The sequence below is a fragment of the Mus caroli genome, chromosome 14 (genome assembly GCF_900094665.2).
Source record: "Mus caroli chromosome 14, CAROLI_EIJ_v1.1, whole genome shotgun sequence".
NCBI classification, from domain to species: Eukaryota; Metazoa; Chordata; class Mammalia; order Rodentia; family Muridae; genus Mus; species Mus caroli.
The window spans coordinates 15,521,480-15,539,479 of record NC_034583.1 but is presented as its reverse complement, the minus strand read 5'-3'; the positions used below and the strand labels follow the sequence as shown (position 1 = coordinate 15,539,479).

General features: G+C 41.1%; 1 protein-coding gene and 1 long non-coding RNA gene across 4 annotated transcripts in view; one reads left to right on the top strand and one right to left on the bottom strand.

Annotated features, from left to right (window-relative positions):
- Lrmda (leucine rich melanocyte differentiation associated) overlaps positions 1 to 18,000 on the bottom strand; it is a 1,019,887-nt gene that overhangs the window by 276,962 nt on the left and 724,925 nt on the right. The window lies entirely within an intron of this gene.
- The window catches only part of LOC115029250, a 42,537-nt gene that overhangs the window by 21,738 nt on the left and 2,799 nt on the right, over positions 1 to 18,000 (top strand). For 2 of the 3 annotated variants that reach the window (XR_003834823.1, XR_003834825.1), the window contains exons 2-3: positions 2,641 to 3,231; positions 15,721 to 15,864. This is a non-coding gene — a long non-coding RNA (uncharacterized LOC115029250). Of the gene's footprint in view, positions 1 to 2,640; positions 3,232 to 15,720; positions 15,865 to 16,265; positions 17,818 to 18,000 lie in introns of those variants that run through there. The other variant, XR_003834824.1, reaches the window with a different exon arrangement.

Below are 18,000 nucleotides of genomic sequence, written 5' to 3'. Positions count from 1 at the left end.
AGAGAAAGGCTATGTCAACCTATGCTCCTTTGTTATATATATCTGCAGACTTGTTTTCAGAATCAACTCATACTCCCAGGCTCCAGGGTAAGGATAGGCTCCTGTTAGAGGCCCTCCCCCCTGCCCATCACAGCTGGGATGGGAGCAAGTGCTGTCTTATGCCACAACTCCTATTCTCATCACAATGCCATGTCACTTCCTGACTTTTCTTTATAGGCATTCTCAAGAAAGGCTTGAGCCACGATAAACTTTCCAAGAGGCCCAGAGCCACATAGTTTAGAGAGACAGAGTCCCTAAATTTCTGACTTATAAAGAAATTTCATAGCATGATTGAAATTTAGAACTTCCTTACTCGCAAGTATTTCTGTAATGACATAATTGTTCCTAATCTTGCTACCATCTCCAAATATGAAAGGACACAATCATGCCTATCTCCCAGGCCTCCCTTTCAAGGACCAAAAGAGTTAGCAGGTGTCAACTTAACCTATAGCCACCCACTACTAAATGTGAGAGAAAAGGCCAATACATTTAAATAAGTTCTGGACACAATGTAATAGTATTTGTTACCAAGCCCGATGTCATTATGTGCAGAGAACTCAATTCTAATTTCTTTTCATAATGATCTCCTCACTGTCTGACTCCTTGAACTCAGCAATAAATTAGTCATCTGCTTACCATCATAAGTAAATATCAACTCAATTAAGAACTGCTAAATAAACATTTTGTCCATTCTAGGGATGGGGGGACCCTGGTTGTCTACTGATGTGGACTTGGCTGAGAGGTTGTGAAAAGCATTGAACCATCTACCTCTAAGCAGTATGCCCAATGCTGCTTAGAGATATCTTCCCTCTTCTCTATTCCAAGGCTCTCAGCAAAGGCTTAAGACTCACTTGTTTTCTCTGGACTGAAATACAGGAGAATTGCTGATTTGCCCCTCACTCAATTCCACAGAGCATACACACCTGTATGATGACAGGCTAAGGCTTTGCCCCATAAGACATGGAACACAAATAGCCCCGGGTCTAGTCATGCAGATGACTTTGTGCTGCAAAGGTCCCTAATTGTTATAGGTTGAACTGTATCCCCTTAGAAGGCAGGATAATACTAACCTTCAGTGCCTGAAAGTCTGAGCTCATTTGGAAATAATCACAGCAGATACAAGGGTTCAAGATAAAATTATACTAGAGATTGGGCTCCTTAATCCAATGTGATGGGTGTGCTCATGTATGTGTGTGTACATGTGTGTGTATGTGTATGTCTCTGTGTGTCCCATGTATGTCTGTGTGTGAATGTGTTTCTCTACAGGTGTGAGTGCACATATGCACATATATGTCATTAAATGTAGAAGCTGAGAGACAACCTTAGAGTGATTCCATAGGTGCTATCCACCTTGGTTTTGGAAACAACAGCCCTCAGTGGCCTGGAGTGGGTCTCCATGCTTAGTGTTGGCATTATTAGCACATAACACTATATTTAGATTTTTTTAATGTGCATTCTGGGGATTGAACTCAGGTCCTCATGATTACAATGGCAAATGTTGGTATTCTGTCTTTGCTCCATCCCCACAGTTACTTGGCAACAGCCAGGTATGCTTCTCCCCACAGTTACCTGGCAACAGCCAGGTAGGCCTGGCTCACTATAAAAGGGGATGCTTGCCCCCTCCTCTCTCTCTCTCTCTCTCTCTTACTCCTGCTTCTCTTCTTTGCCTCTTTCCTCCTTGTTCCCCCTCTTTACCCATTCCTATCTCCTCTCTCTCCACATGTTCATGGCTAGCCTCTACTTCTCTCTCTGCCTTTCTCTGCCTCTACTACCCTCTTAACTCCCCTCCCCATGCCCTAAATAAACTCTATTCTATACTATACCATCCTGTGGCTGGTCCCTCAGGGGAAAGGGATGCCTTGACATGGGACCGCTGAGACACCCCCTTCCCCCACATCTCACCTGTGACACCCCCAAATAACATACTTTTATTTCTTTCTCTTTTATAACAGCAAGCACTTTACTGACTGAACTTGCTCCCCAGCTCGCGACAATTGTCCTTGTAAGATGATGTGAAAGCACAAATCAAAGAGTACCATGGGAAGAGATATCCAAGGAAAAGACAGGCAGATAGTAAGAGATGCAGGGCGGGCATGTGGTAAGAGATGCAGACAATGGTGTAGTGCTTGAATTAGGCAATGCCTAGAAGCTAAGTAAGATTTATCTAAAACATGGCTCTCACCCTTCCTAATGCTATGACCCTTTCATATGGTTTCTCAGGTTGTAGTAACCATCCAATCATTACATTATTTTGATGCTTCTTTATAACTGTGATTTTGTTACTGTTATGAATCATAATGTAAATATTTTTGGAAATAGAATTTGCCACAGGTTGATCTAGCCACTGATCTAGATAGTCTGCGAAGTAGCAGAGCCCTGCTGACACCATTTTGACTTCTAGAAATATAAAAGAATTCATTCTCATATGGTGGTACTTCATTATAGTAGTTCTAGAAAGCCAATGGCATAAATTACTATAATAAATCTATCACTGATCAAGCATAGTCTTACATCACACTCTACATAAGAATTTTATAAACATTACTACATTGAACCATCCCAACTGTCTGCGATGTTAATTCTTTTGTTTTGTTTTTATAGATAAGGGAACATGTGTGTTAGGTCACGAAGCTTGTGAGTGGCAAGTGTCCTGGTCCCGGAAGAAAGTCTGTCTTTCCTTCCTTGTGATGCCACATGGAAAGCCAGAGTGCTGAGGTCATTCCCCAGGGCACTCCCTAACTGCATGACCAGAACCTTAGGGCTCACCAGCCCTCCTGCACTTCAGTGGACAATGAGAGAAACCTAGGATAGTCGATCTTCTACATGCATTTTGGCCATGTTGATGTCATCATCGCATTACCTATTCACGATCATTAGAAGACGCAATTTAAACCAAGATTTCTTCTGCTAAAAACATGTTAGAGCCAAGGTTGTGTAGGCTTCTTTTTCATGGGGAAATCTCAGATCATGCATGCAAGAATGCAACCTGGAATGAGCTGGCAGACAGAGATGACTAAAAGTCCCAAGCACAAGGTCAGGCCGGCCAGGAGTTTGAAACTGGAAAATAGGCTGACTGTATCTGAACTGCATCAGATAGCATATTCCTTTGGAATGATGGCATCTATTGGATTGGTTTGCAGATATTGGTTTTGCATCAACAAGGAATCCCACGAATGAAGAAATCACGAAGCTGTGAGTTTCACCCCATCCCTCCCTCACTCTGTACCTCCCTGCCTCCCTCCCTCTTTTGCTTTTCCTCTTCCTCCTCCCTCCTCCTCCTCTTCTCCCCCACCTCCTCCTTTAATACAGGGTCTCATTGGATAGCCCAGACTAGACTGGAACACGCTATATATCCAAAGGTGATCTTGAACACAGCAATCCTCATGTCTCAGCCTCTTGACCGCTATGAGTATAGGTTCACATCACCAAAACTGACCCCCTATATATCTCCATAGCAAGATATTTAAGAAGATTATTCTGCTTTCTCATAATATTCTTATTTTTCTATTTATAAATCACTAGTCTGAATAGGCTTCTAGGACTTTATAGACTACCAAAGGATTGAGGATCACCTCTGTTTTCACCTGCCACTTGATTAGATGTGCAACCTTGGGCAATTTTCTTGGTCTCTCTGAGCCTTGGTTTCCCTTTATTTATTATTAGCTTTGTTATTATCAGTAGTACCATTTGTTTATTTATTTTTTAATGGAGAGCATTCCATGGACATCCTTGATGCTGTTATGAGGAGTCAGTAACAAACTGAGTACTGCTTAGGATAATACTCACTAAATAAACCACCACCATCATCATCACCATCATCATCATCATTTTATTCTAAATTTTGGTTTCTGGTCATTTTAAACTGCATCAGTTGACTTGCAAACCATGTCTACTATTATTGAGCAGTGTCACACTTTTAAATATGCTGTTCTCCAGATGAGTAGCAAGGAAAGAATTCACTAGTTTCACCAGTGCTTTGAACTGTTAACAAAAAAAAAAAAAAAAAGTACCCCTGGATGTGATGGATGTGATACTGCAGAAAGTCCCGGCTGAGTTAGCCCCCTTCCCTGCTAGTTTTCCCTTTGCTCTGGAATTGGACATGATTTTCTTTCCCTCACTTAATTCCCCACTTGGAATTTGTATATAGACTCTGATAAGCAACCCCTTAAACTCAAACTAAGAGAGTGCAAGAGTTTTGTGGCTAGAACTGTAATGTAATGTAAATCACCTGATCTCCCAGTCAACTGTGCCTGTCAGGAGGGTATGTGTGATCCTAGCCACCACAGCCCCACACAGACCTTTGTTCTCCATTAGCGAGGTGCTAGTCCCACCAGCTAGGATGGTTTTATGACTTGGCATAAGGCTCTGCTGCTTCCCAGGCGCAGCAAGGGGAGTTAGTTCAGGGCCCTTGAAGACTTCTTTTGTTCTGCCAAGTTAGGGAGGAAAGAAGGGGTGAGGCTTGAAAGCCTGTTTGTTTACACTCAGTACCCAGCTCCCAGCCTTTTTCCTAAAAGGAAAGGCAGCCAGCAGGAGACTCACAATCCTCAGCACTTCCCTGGTTCTTGCTGCCTTCTCCCACTTGTGTATTAAGCAGCCAGGCAGCTGTTGAACACATATTATCAACAAAGCAATCTTCTAGCCCTTTGATTCAAGCTATTCCTATCCTGTGCCCTGAAATAAAATGACTTTCACAATTAAAACCCTGAAATCAATGTGGTGTCTATTGTCATGTGTGCGAGAGAAACACTTTAATTACAGCCATAGTTAGATAATACAGTCATTACACCTCCCTAATCTCAGATATACAACCAGCACCCTCTGAGCACTTTACCACCCTTTCTTTGATTTTTTTTCCTTTTTCTTTCTTTCTCTCTCTCTCTTTCACCCCCAACATGAATGGCTTTTTATCTAAGCACTTCAATTTGCATGCCTTTGCTCTGAGGCAGCTCCCCATGATATGTTAATTGCAGATTGCTTTAAGTACTAAAAGATTAACATAAAACCCTTTGCAAACAAGCTAATAGTTTATGATAATTTTTGCATGGCCTTTGTCTGTCTATCACTGGATTGCCTCTAGCTGTAATTTTATAAAGAAGCTGTAAAATATCATTTAAACAAGTTCATTTACACATAATTATTACCAGAATCACATTATTCAATTTAGATACTCCAGCCTATTAACAATCCATGAACTAAAATGTAATTAAACTATTTTCCTTTTATGAACCTATTCATTACAATGTGTGGGAGATGGATCTCTCAGTTTCACTGCAAAACTCAGCACTTTGTTGTTGGAATTGACAAGTCTGGCACTCATTATGTGCTTTTAATTATATTAAAAGTATTGGGAGACAGCTCAGATAAAGAATATATTTAGAAACGAAAGCTTGGAAATGCCAAGATGGTGTCATCCCTAAATATATATTTATTTTACTCCTGCTCTCTTCCCCATTTCTGAACAGTGAAAAATAAAATAAAATCAGGCTGGTTGTTTTAATTGAGATTTTCTGCTCTTAAAGTAATTTTTCTAATTTAAGCCAAGAATAAATACCTCATTTAATTAATGGTGTTTACTCATCTTTCCCACAGATTTTATCTACTTTTGTAGAACCGAGAGAGCTAGAATTAGACCCAAGGAAGTCTTTTCTCCTAGTATTTACAGACAGACCCACAGCCACTTCGGATGCGGGGTGATGCTTTTGAGCTTTGATTCAGCACCACTGAACAGCTTTGGTTCTGATGCCGACTTTCCTCTCTGTGGGGACAACTGACTCAATAGGCAATGATTGATGGGCTTGTAAGAGGCAGCTCCCCCTGACCCCCAGCTCTGCTGTGCTGCTGGATTTCAGGGAAACACAAGTGATTTAGTTAGAGCAGACTGAGTCTCTGGACTGGCTAGGCACCTCAGTCAATGTCAAAGACAACAGGTCACTCAGGTTAGGTGCTGACAGCAGCTATCAAAGAAAAGGATCCAAGTATCCTGAATCTAGCCCAAGTAATTCCTAGCTCCCACACTTACCAAAGGGACTCGTTCATTTCTTTCTCCAAAGCTTTGCTTTCTAGGATCCTATCTCTAAGAAGGTCTTAGAAGGTTCAATATCTCCCTCTGAGCACAGTCTTGACTGTATGTGGCTATTTAGGATTTAATCATAACCAACAATTCCTATTAAACATCTGCCCTGCTCTCCAGTGTCCACACCAGCCATATGGCAAGAATGTTGACTGTCTGGGCAACCTGCAGATCTCTGGGCAGCCTGAACACTCTTCCTCATATATACCAAACAATGAACTTCCCCTTCTATACCTCAACACTATCTCCTGGCCTAATCCTGCCTTATACTTGGCAAATAGTCAACCCATCACTGTAAGCAACAATATCTTCTACTTCTCCAGAGACATTACTGGTTGTACAATGGAAGCCTGGAAGATGTGCCCTGTGGTTCTCTAGCTTGAAGCCAATGTAGAGGTTATTTCCAAAGACATCCAGCTGGGACCAGAGAGATAGTTTAGAGGTTAAGAGCACTGGGTGCTCTTCCAGAGGACCTGGGTTCAATTCCCAGTACCCACATGGCAGCTACAATATGTAATCTCAGTTCCAGGGGATCCAATACCCTCACACAGATATGCATGCAAGCAAAATGCCAATGAATATAAAATGAAAATAAATTATTTTTTAAAAAGACATTCAGCTGATTGCAAGGATAACTTTACAGCACAGCCAATAGTTACTTAATAACAAACAAACAAACAAACCACTTTTATGCCTACAGAGTAATGGTGTAAGGGCATTAGTTGGAAACTTTGTGGGATCAACAACACTCCTTGCTGTCCATTCTTCCTTCTAAAGCAGGAGTATCTATCACCTAAGGAAACACAATATTCTGTAGGTAGTTAGGCCCACAGTTATGGGTCTGTAGCCATTATCTTATAGGCTCTAAAAGCAAGAAAAGCTTTAAGAATCTCTCACACACATATACACACACAAACATTAGACTGACTGTTAAAATCAACAGAAAGGCTGTCCAGCCAGTTCTCTCGTGCACCTTACTGATACATGTATAGATATCACTCATCAGGCAGATCCCAAGTCCAAAGAGGCAACAAAAACCAAGGTCAGAGCAGAACAACCCACTTTCCCTCCCTTTTGTCATTTGCACTCCAGAGAATCAGATGGAAAGCAACCAACTCTGGCTTATCTGAACTACTCCAGGTGGAGGAATGGGGAACCCATGCCATTCGTCACATGATTTAGATAACAGAGGCAATTTGACAAGCTCTCACTAATGCTTTTCTTCATATGTATTTCTCTTATCTTGGGCCTCATAACCTTTTTTCATTCACTCCTGTATGCTGATACCTGGCGTGCAGAGACAACTTATTTGGAGTTTTCAACATTTGGTTGGTGAGTAGGGAACTTTCTGCTTGAGGCTTTACTCCCCGAGGTGGCATCTCCTCAGGGTCAGTTTTACTAAATCTGACTCATTGCAATGAAGTGCAACTTCTAATTCTCGGTTTATGTTAAGAAAAGTCATCTAGGGCTGCTAAAAGAGAAAGGCCCATGCACACTCAGAGCCTGATGTCAACCCCCAGAACCCACAATGAAAGGAGAGAACTGATTCCTGAATGATCCTTTGATTTTCTCATGTATACTGTGCTATGCCAGCAATTAAGTACACACACACACAAATAGAAACTTAAAAATAACACTAAGGATGTTTGGGAAAATCATAAGTAATCATTATTTTTATTTGTCCAAAAATCACATATGATATATATATATAAGTGTGTGTGTGTGTGTGTGTGTGTGTGTGTACATATACATGTAGAGTTTAAGTAAAGATAAGTAACTTGAGCTTGACAATTCTCTGCTAAGAGCCATAGACTATCTGATAAGAAAAAACAACCCAGTTCCAGAAATAAGAAAGTCCATTTTGAACTGTTAGTCAGAGGAGTCCAAAGGCTCTTCAAACCTTATAGGATGTTGCTGTTGTCCTTAGTTACTACCCAGAGATTGAAAGTAAGTCTCTGTGGCTGAGGACACATGCATTTTGAACACAGAACTCACAGAATCCAAGACAGACCTGACCCTGAAAGGCCCCTCCCTGAGGAAGAACTTGCAAAGCCCCAGAAAGTATTGTGCAACCTGGTAAGACAGAAAAACAACCAATAGGTCTCAGCTGTGAAGCCCATAAACCACAACAAGGACCAACATGACAAGGCATCCCTGAAGCTACAACAATGGTACACATATTTTTGCAGTAACCAACAGCTATCTGATTGGACTTACTCTCTATGAATAGTGAGGCCATAGATATTAGAGGAGAGTCTATTCCTACTTCTACTTTACTAAACCAGCACAGTTTCTAATTTTACTCTGTGTGCCCTTGTGCCTACAGATTACTGTGGTTTCCAACTAACTGCCCTTTGCAAAGGATAGACTGTTACAGAAAACCACTCCAGGGCAAGCGGCAGAGAATGACTGACCATGGGATCCCAGTCCCAATAAATACATCTACAACACAACCCCTGCACCTATGGCTCGGGGACATCTTGAAAGAAAGAGCTGAAAGACTGCAGAAGCCAGGGGACCAGATATTCCCCTGTGAGGCTTAATCTCCTAGGAATGACAGAAAAGCTTTACCCATACTACCTCAACAATATGGATGCCCAAATAAAATCTGAACAAAAACACCGCCAATAGACATGCTAATGTGGGAGGGAGACATCTTATGGAGATGTAACCCTAGACAAAGAGTTACAAGGGGATGCTGAAAGCAGAAGTAGTGCAGACCTAAGGGAGGGGCCTGTGCAATGTTCATCCAGTACCAGGTGACAAGTCCTGAAATCATACACATACAAGCAACACTGAACAGACTCAGCAGGTTATAGTTATGTGCGTGTATGTGTGTGCACATGTGTGTGTGTGTGAGCATGTGTGTGTGTATGTGAGTGTGTGTGCATGTGTGTATATATAAGTGTAACAGTGGCAAAAAGAGGCCAGAAATGAGCGAAGGCAAGTGGTAGTAGAGTGTATTTGTGTGTGAGCATGTGTGTGTGTATGTGAGTGTGTGTGCATGTGTGTATATATAAGTGTAACAGTGGCAAAAAGAGGCCAGAAATGAGCGAAGGCAAGTGGTAGTAGAGTGTATTTGTGTGTGAGCATGTGTGTGTGTATGTGAGTGTGTGTGCATGTGTGTATATATAAGTGTAACAGTGGCAAAAAGAGGCCAGAAATGAGCGAAGGCAAGTGGTAGTAGAGTGTATTTGGGGTGTGCATGAGATGAGTTGGAGGAAGGAAAGTGGGGAAATGATATATCATACTTTAATAATTTTTTGAATAAAAATAAATGAATGCATGAACAAAAATAATGCATCTGAACTTGAATGTAGCCAGGCAAAGGCAAGGAAGGGCAGAGTAGCCTCCAATGATATTTCTTAAGATAGATCTTCCCAGGAGTTCCTGAATTCTTCCAGAAGTGATATCTAGGTTTGCCTCTGTTGATCACAGCCTCATTACAGGCCAAGTGTGGTGAAGCTATGCGGTGAACTGCAGACCTTATTTGTCCAGCAAAACAAATCCCAGAAGTTATAATTATATTGCTTGGTAGAATGATGACTCCTTTTTATAAGTTATCTGGCAATTCTATTATGACATTTTTAAAAATTGCTAACATTTATTAGTCATAAAAATAATAGGATCACTGTGACATTTTTGCACAAACATGTATGTGTACGTAAGAAGTACTTTGATAGTATTAATTTCCTTCTCACTCCCCTGTTTATCCCCCTAGTCTTCCCAAATGCATTCTTTTCTTTCATGTCTTTAAAAAAGTCTATGTTTCAACAAATGTGCAAAACCAGGAACATTCTCTTCACCTGTAAATATATGCCCAATTCCTATAATGCTCTTAGAATCAACTTTAAACTATTTCCAGTTGTGTCATTAGTGACTTTTGTATACAGTACTAATTTCACAATAATGATATTTGTGCTCACATAGTATTTGAGTGAGACTCAAATTAAATATTTTTTAATTACACTTAATCATGTCCTCAGGCAGGATCCAACAAGTTTTATAATGCTGGGGAGTCTACTAATGTTCCATCTTGCTTTCAACTCTGAGTGATGTGCACTTAAGGAGTACCAGGGGATACACACAGGGATGGAATGATTGACATGTAGGTGATCCTAGTAAAGTCTTCAATGTCTGTTGGCAAAAACCTGAAGTTAGGTTGCAGATAAAGGGTAAAGAAACTTCCTGAGAAAATGGAAAACAGATGTCTGGAGTAATATACGAGTAAGTGAATAGAGAAAAGGCTGAGGAAAGAGGCAACACTGCAGTAGGAAAGAAAACACCACAGACTGAGCAGCTTAAACAACACAATCTTCCCAACAGCCTGGAAGAGAGATCAGGATCTGGGCACTGGCATGGTCAGATTCGGGAAGGACTGCCTGCTGAGTTCCAGCCTTTCCACTCATAATTGTATCCTCAGGGGTAGAAAGAGCAGGAAAGTTACCTGACAACCTATACCCAAGGGCACCCATTCCAATCAGAAGGCTTCTTCCCTTGAGGTTCGAATGTGATCTATTCTATAGAGTTGTGTGTTTGAACACTTCATCCCAGAGAGTGATGCTGCTTTGGGGAAGCTACAGAATCTTCGTGATGTGAGGTCTGGCTGGAGGGGGCAATTAAGTGACTCTCTAATGTGGACATGGAAGTTTAGAATCAGATCCCAATTCTCTCTGGACTACAGAGATATGAGAAGTCCCAGCAACATGCTCCCATTGCCGTGAACTCCACTATCCTTCCTTGTGATAAGAGACCTACCCCCCCCTCAAATAACGGGCCAAAAGGACATCTGCATCCCATGCGTTGCTTTTTGTTAGGTATTTGTTCAGGGCACAAAAAAACGTTACTACTACAACCCTCAGTACCTCATCACTGCTCAAAGGCCCCAAACCCTCAGACTGGCTCACTGACAAGATTTCAATGTGCGACACAAACATCCCATGACTATAGTACACTGCAGTGGGAAAGGTCTCAGGGGACTCCACTCTGATGTTTGTCCCTCAGGGTGAAGACAGTTCCTCGTGTTTTAAAGAAATAGTTGCACTTTTGAGATAATCTGTATATGTCTTACGTAATGCAAATAAAGAAGCTCTAATCCTTCTGCTTACTTGGTTAATGGGTTTCTTAGTGATCAAGCCCTCAGTACCCCAGGACAATTACAAAAGGCATTAACCCTCACACTTCCAGTGAGCACTGGCATGTAGCATTTTGTAACCGGTGTTCACCAAGGCCCAGATATGTCTGTACTCTGGCCTAGAGTGGACTGCACTTCCTTCACATGATGCTGGAAGCTGACCATTAGACTCAGTCTGATATATTTCCCTGAAGAGAGTAGAAGTCTCTCTACCATATTGAGAAGAATTCTCCCAGAGCAGAGTGGACTTCCCTGGCTTTGGCGCTATGCTCATAGCTTCTCTCACTTACAATTCTCAGGATTCAGGGACAGTAAAACTGGACTCACCATCGATTGATGGAACATCTGTATGCCCACTTCCAGGCACTGGGGTTTCAATCCACCAAATTACCAAAGTAGAGAATTCAAGAGCATTCTTCACTTTTCAAGTTTCCCAAATACCTTCCCTACTAAAAAAGAAAAGAGAAAGAAAGAAAGAAAGAAAGAAAGAAAGAAAGAAAGAAAGAAAGAAAGAAAGAAAGAAAGAAAGAAAGAAAACCAGCATAATGCCTCTTGGACGTCTGTAAGTTGGAGGCAGCTAACTACATTGGCCTCCATGCCTGGGGCAGAGTTTCAACCTCAAACAACTTTATTTAAACAATTTCTTACTTAACATGTTTTGCTCAGTGCTTCAAATCCAATCACTCTCTGCATTACAGGGCAGAACTGCTACAGGACAGAAAAGGACAACACAACCTGTTTTTATTTTAATATCTTCCGGGTCCCTCGGCACTGCCATCATTTGGGCTGTCAGCCCTTCACCGCCCGAGGTGGCTTCCCGCTCTCTGCAGACTGTCAGCCTCTCCACTAATGGCACTGTTCGGGCGAGGGGGAAATGCAATTTTCCACTCCATTACAAGCACTGTGTAAAAGGACCTCTTTTCCTCACTGCACACAGATAAGGACCTAATGAAATTCCATTCACTAAGTATTCCAATAGCCAACTCCACTCCAAATACAGGCATTCTAAGCGCCTGCCAGGTCCTCCACTCCAGAAGCAATTGTCACCGAATGTGCCCGGATTGGATGGCGTCAAGATGAAAAACTGTGGCTTAGACATACAGAAGGGAGGTCACAAAGACGGCAGCAGATCCATGTTTGAGGAACTTCCTTCTATCGGTCAAGCCTGCACAGCATTTCTGCGGCCTCTAGTAGAAGCTTGAAACTCTGACATTGGGAAGGGGCTACTTGAGAGTACCAAGCATCCATCTTGGATTCTAGCATATATAGTCTATAGAAACAATTGCCAAAACACGAGGTGGGAGGAAACACTCAGTAGGCTTCTTGTTTTGTTTGAAACAGGACATCTTTGTAGCCCAGGCTTTCCCCCAAACATGCTATCTGTCTGAGGATGACCTTGAACTATTGATCATCCTTTCTATATCTCCCAGAAGCTGGAATTACTGGAGTGAGCATCACCTACCTACCTAGTTCACTGCTGGAGGACTTGGAAGTAGAACCAAAGGCCTTATACATATCAGACAAAGACTGCCAACTGAGGTGTACCCCAGCCTCACAGCATGCCGATTAATATGAGAAGGGAAAACAGACTAAGCTCTCGTGAGTGTAAAACTCATGCAACACTGTAGGTGGAAACTGTGAAAACGGGTGAAATGACTGGTCCATATTTCAGTCTCTTCCTTTCCTAGCAGTTTCCCTCTCCCAGTGTGTGGGAAAGCAATAGAGAATTAGTATAGCATTCTTCCTTTCTCCCTTCTTACTTAGAGTCTCTGTTCTTTTGGCACTCTGGGAGTTCCCTTGGTGGTATGCCCTCCTTGTCACTAATGTCATCTACCTAGTAACTCACAACCTACCTTTCATACCAAAGCTCACCGCTCTCATCCCCAGGCCCTTGTGGCTTCTGTAATGACCAAGTAACCCAAGTCACGTGAGAAGTCTTGGCTCTGCTCTACACTGACAGCAAAGCAAGGCATTGGCCCTGCAGACACAGACATGTCAGAGAACTCGCTGTCAATGCTGAATTTGAAAATGTAGCTGCTGAATTTATCAATTCATGGGCTGCAATTCGCTGGACATAAAGCCTGCCCATGAAATCTCTTCAATTTTCTTTCAAAGATGCTTCTATAGGTGACTCATGCCATGAAATATCCTTAAACCATGTTTATATACATAAATACACATACACAATATAGACAAATGCACACATCAACAAATATCATTTATTAATTACATCATAATTGGTTTAAATTTGTTCCTTTTATCATAATTCTCATTTTTAGTTGCCCTTTCACAGGCCAAAATTTTGAGGGTATATGGTGTGACTCTAGTTGTAATATTTTAAGAAACATACTATTGATGCCTGCTACTTTATCTCAACTCCATTAAAAATATACATAACAATTTGTTCATCTACTAACTGCTAGGTCTTTGGGTTATTTTTAGTTTTTTATATGAAAAAAAAAGTAAGGATACTAAAACCTCATATCCAGTTATTCCTAGACATGTCTCTTACTGCATCAGCAAAACTATAGGGCCATGAGTTAATTTAGAGCAACAACTGTGCAAACTTTCTGTAAGACTCCATCTTCTGATAAACCCACCTTCTAAAAAGACAGTTCTGTATATTTAAAACATTTTATTGTGTTTTCTTTGCATTACCCTCATCATTAGTAATGTTCAGTCTATTTCTTTATGAAGTAATTAGACATAAAGATTCCCCTCTATATACAATGTCTATCTCTTAAGTTTCTCTCTAAATTGTCTATGGTTTGTCAATTGGCTTATAGGAGTTCTTCTTATACTCTTAATAGTTATTCATTATCCAATATGCATTCTATCTCCTCCAAGTTTTCTAAGGGGCCTTTTAAGAAACAAATGTCTTCATTTCAATTGAACAGTTTTAACCATCTCTTTTTTATGGTTAACACATGTTGTGTCATTACAAGGAACTTTGTACATACAATTTGTATCTCTCCTTCATACAATTTATATCTAATGTGTGTCATCCTCTGTGTTTTATTCAAGCCCTACATTCCTAAGAATACATAGAGCTCTCTACTGTGCTATTTCCAGTTTCCAAAGAACTGGACAGTCAGTGAGATGTGTATAGCACACTTTACTCAATGGGTTCCTTCCCCCTTATGCTCATTTAACACAGCCAGAAACTTTAGACAAACTCACAACAACAACCTTTCAATTTTCCTCTCCTCAGAACAAAGTAGTGAATTAGAACCACGACATGGATAACTTCTGAGGTAGAAGATTAATGACAACCACTGTGTCCTTTTCAGAAGTCAAGAGAGGTGGCTTTGGATTACCCATGGCTGTGACAGATGCAGACATTGTTCTTTAGGAGAAAGAATCTATGACTTACCCCAAATCTTGACAAATAGATTTCATCTTCTGTGCCAACACCTGCCACTTGCTAAAGGCTATCTTGAGAGCCCTGGTGAAGGGTTTCTGATGCTGTTTGAGTTCTAAAGGAGAGCTGGGATCAATTAGCAATGTCTGCCTGGGGGGCTTCAGAATGGAGGTACAAAGGCCTTGTATTTGTCATCCTAGAAAGAACAAGGTTTACCTTCTTCCATTTCCTCCACACGAACTTTGTCATCATGGCACAGCACCAGAAGAGCCAGGCCTACAGCTGTTCAATGCACTGGCTAAAACAAAGTCATTTTCTCCGAAAACACCCTGCCTCATGACAAGCAGATAGGCAAAGCAGAAACTTCTGGGGTATGGATGGAGAAAGGAGAGACACAGCTCAGGTCTACCTCATTGTACAAACAGGTATCATAATTTTTCACCTGACATATCCACCAAGTCAGTTTACCTGTGAGATGATTTTGCAGATGTAGTATTCTGTGAAAAAGCAGATGCAAAGAAGCTGACTTTCTTTTTAAGCTCCAGCCCTTTAATGCAGGTAGAATTGACAGAGAGTTCTGCTGTTCCCAGCCCTGCACTTGCTCACCAACAAGAGGAGAAAATGAACACTCCAAACCACTGGGTACAGCTCCTGACACAACTCAACTGACCCACCAGTCACTGGGTTTCCTTTGCCTCTTGCTTCTATGCTTTTATTCGATGACATTTCACTTGGGATGGGACATGAGATGAGGCATGATTCTACCCATAGCAACCCCACCTGAATTCCTCAAGAATTCAGTATCAGTGACAGGCAAAACAGCAACTGAGCCATTTCGATGTGACATCCTAGGCGGTACACAGTGGCCCTTGGCTGGCAAATATTAGCTGGAGTTAATCGCTTACAAGGCTCCATTTACATTTGGTCTTAGTGACATCTTAGAGTAGAAGCACAGATGTTTAGTGCTAGGAAGGCTGTGTAGGAGCCTTGTGCAGGTGCCCTGTAACCAAGCCCTTCTCTTTTCTAAGGAGGTACCTCTGTGGCGTTTTACCAATGAACTCTGCTTTCCTAATTCCTAACAGTAGCCCATGTGTTTCATTTTTCTGAATTTCATAGTCCAGGCTGAAATTTGCTGAAGAATTGTGCTGTGGAGCATTTATAGAAAAAAACTCATGAGAGACATACCAATCCTCTCTACCTCCTTGGGACCATGATGGAACATATACAATTCAAGCAGCTGGAATTCAGGCCCTGATCCAGGTAAGTGTTAGTGCCCCTAACTTTGCATGACCTCGAAAGGCAATTCCCTGTAGTATGGTTTTAATTTTTAAAAATTGTCCCACTTAGGGCACCTTTATGTTTTAAAAGCATTACCATTAGCAGGTTACTTCAAATTGTTCCTGTCAGCTAGAGCTGGGGGTAGCTCTGATGATGTTCCCCCAATGAATAATAATTTGTTTCAAATTTTAAAGGACAAAACTCATTCTTGGCAACCTCCTGGAGGGAGAAGAACTATTTCCAGTGCTCTTTAATACATCTTGAAATAATTTATGAAACTTTGCGAATATATTATTTCAGGAATGTGCGTTTGCAGTCAAACAAAGAATAAGTATTCATTGCTAAGGGAGGCCTTTGAAAGGACATTATCTTTCCTTTCACAGGTGACGGCTCAAAGAAACAGCTTCTCAGAGGCACTTTCCTGTTAAAAACCTCTACTTAGGAAATGAAAGCTAATTTGATTAGAAAAGATGTTTAATTAACCACCCAGTCTATAACTTTGCCATTGAGTAGAAATCTCGACGTCATGTGTTTGAATTTGAGAAGATTACAACTAATGGAGATAATTAGTTCTCCTTCTAAATGATACAAGTTCTTATTTTATTATATGGATACAACCAAGGTCTTGGGCAAAATCCAAAGGCAGTATCTCCCATTCACATTCAATATGGGTATGGGGTGGGGCTCACTGGTGCTATGTACAATCTTGATGACCATTGACTGAGAGATATGTCCATAGTAATGGTTGGTAGTAGAGATGTACAATAGGTCTGCAAATGATCCAGCCACAAAATTGAGCTCCTTGTTGGCTATACCTAAAGATCTCCAGTGAATGAAGACTTCCTGAATGTTTTCACATTGTCTGTGTTAAGTTGAGAGTGTGCTTGGGGCTTGAGATGAAAAGCAGAATACAGCTCAGAAAATTGTGACCCATCTTGATGCATCATGAAGGGGAGTAGAGGCTCTCAGAACCATGGAATAAAGAAGTTGGAGACTCAGTAATGGTACCCTGACTGGTTTGAATTCATAGACATTGTTTCCTGTGTTGGTTAGGATTTTACTTCTGCGAACAGACACCATGACCAAGGCAACTCTTATAAGGACAACATTTAATTGGGACTGGCTTGCAGACTTAGAGGTTCAGTCCATTATTATCAAGGCAGGAACATGACAACATCCAGACAGGTGTAATGTAGGAGGAGCTAACAGTTCTACATCTTTGTTCTGAAGACAAACAGGTGAAGATGGCTTCCAGTGACCTAGGATGAAGGTCTTAAAGCCCATGCCCACAATGACACATTTCCTCCAACAAGGCCACACATCCTAATAGTGCCACTCCCTGGGCTGAGCATATTCAAATCATCACAGCTCCCCAGCCCAAAACTCACAACTCCACTAAGATCAATTACAAGGTCTAAACCACTTCCACATACGATTCTCAATCTTATACTGTGAGCATACTCCTTAGAACAAGATCCCTAAGTCTAGCTTCAGGATTCCTAAAATATTATAACCAGGTTATTCTCAACGCTAATTTAAGTTTCTACAAATGGCTGACAAATTATATGCATTCACCTGCAGTACTAATGAAAACATGAACCTTTGCTGGGCTTTGGTTGACATTATCATTAGCCCAGTGTGAACACCCTTCTGTCTCATTCTTGTTACAAGGTCTACTTAGCAATATCCATATTTTATTTGGGGTATGAATTATTATTTAGTAAATGTACATTGACAGGTACATTTTCTCCAAAATTAAAAAGGAGGTCTATGTATAAGGGCAATGACATAAAAAGGAGTATTGGGTATGAAAAATAGAGCTATCAATTTGATGCTTTCTAATTTTCTGTAGTAAATTTTCTTCCCCAATTCCCTCTGTATTTAATAGCTGGTCTTTTTAATATTATTCTACACTGGGTTTTTGTGTGTGATTATAATGTCTTGTGCCAAAAAAAAAAAAAAAGGAAAGAAAGAAATGCAAAAAGAAAAAGAAAAAGAAAAAGAAAAAGAAAAAGAAAAAGAAAAAGAGGAAGGGAAGGGAAGGGAAGGGAAGGGAAGGGAAGGGAAGGGAAGGGAAGGAAAGGAAAGGAAAGGAAAGGAAAGGAAAGGAAAGGAAAG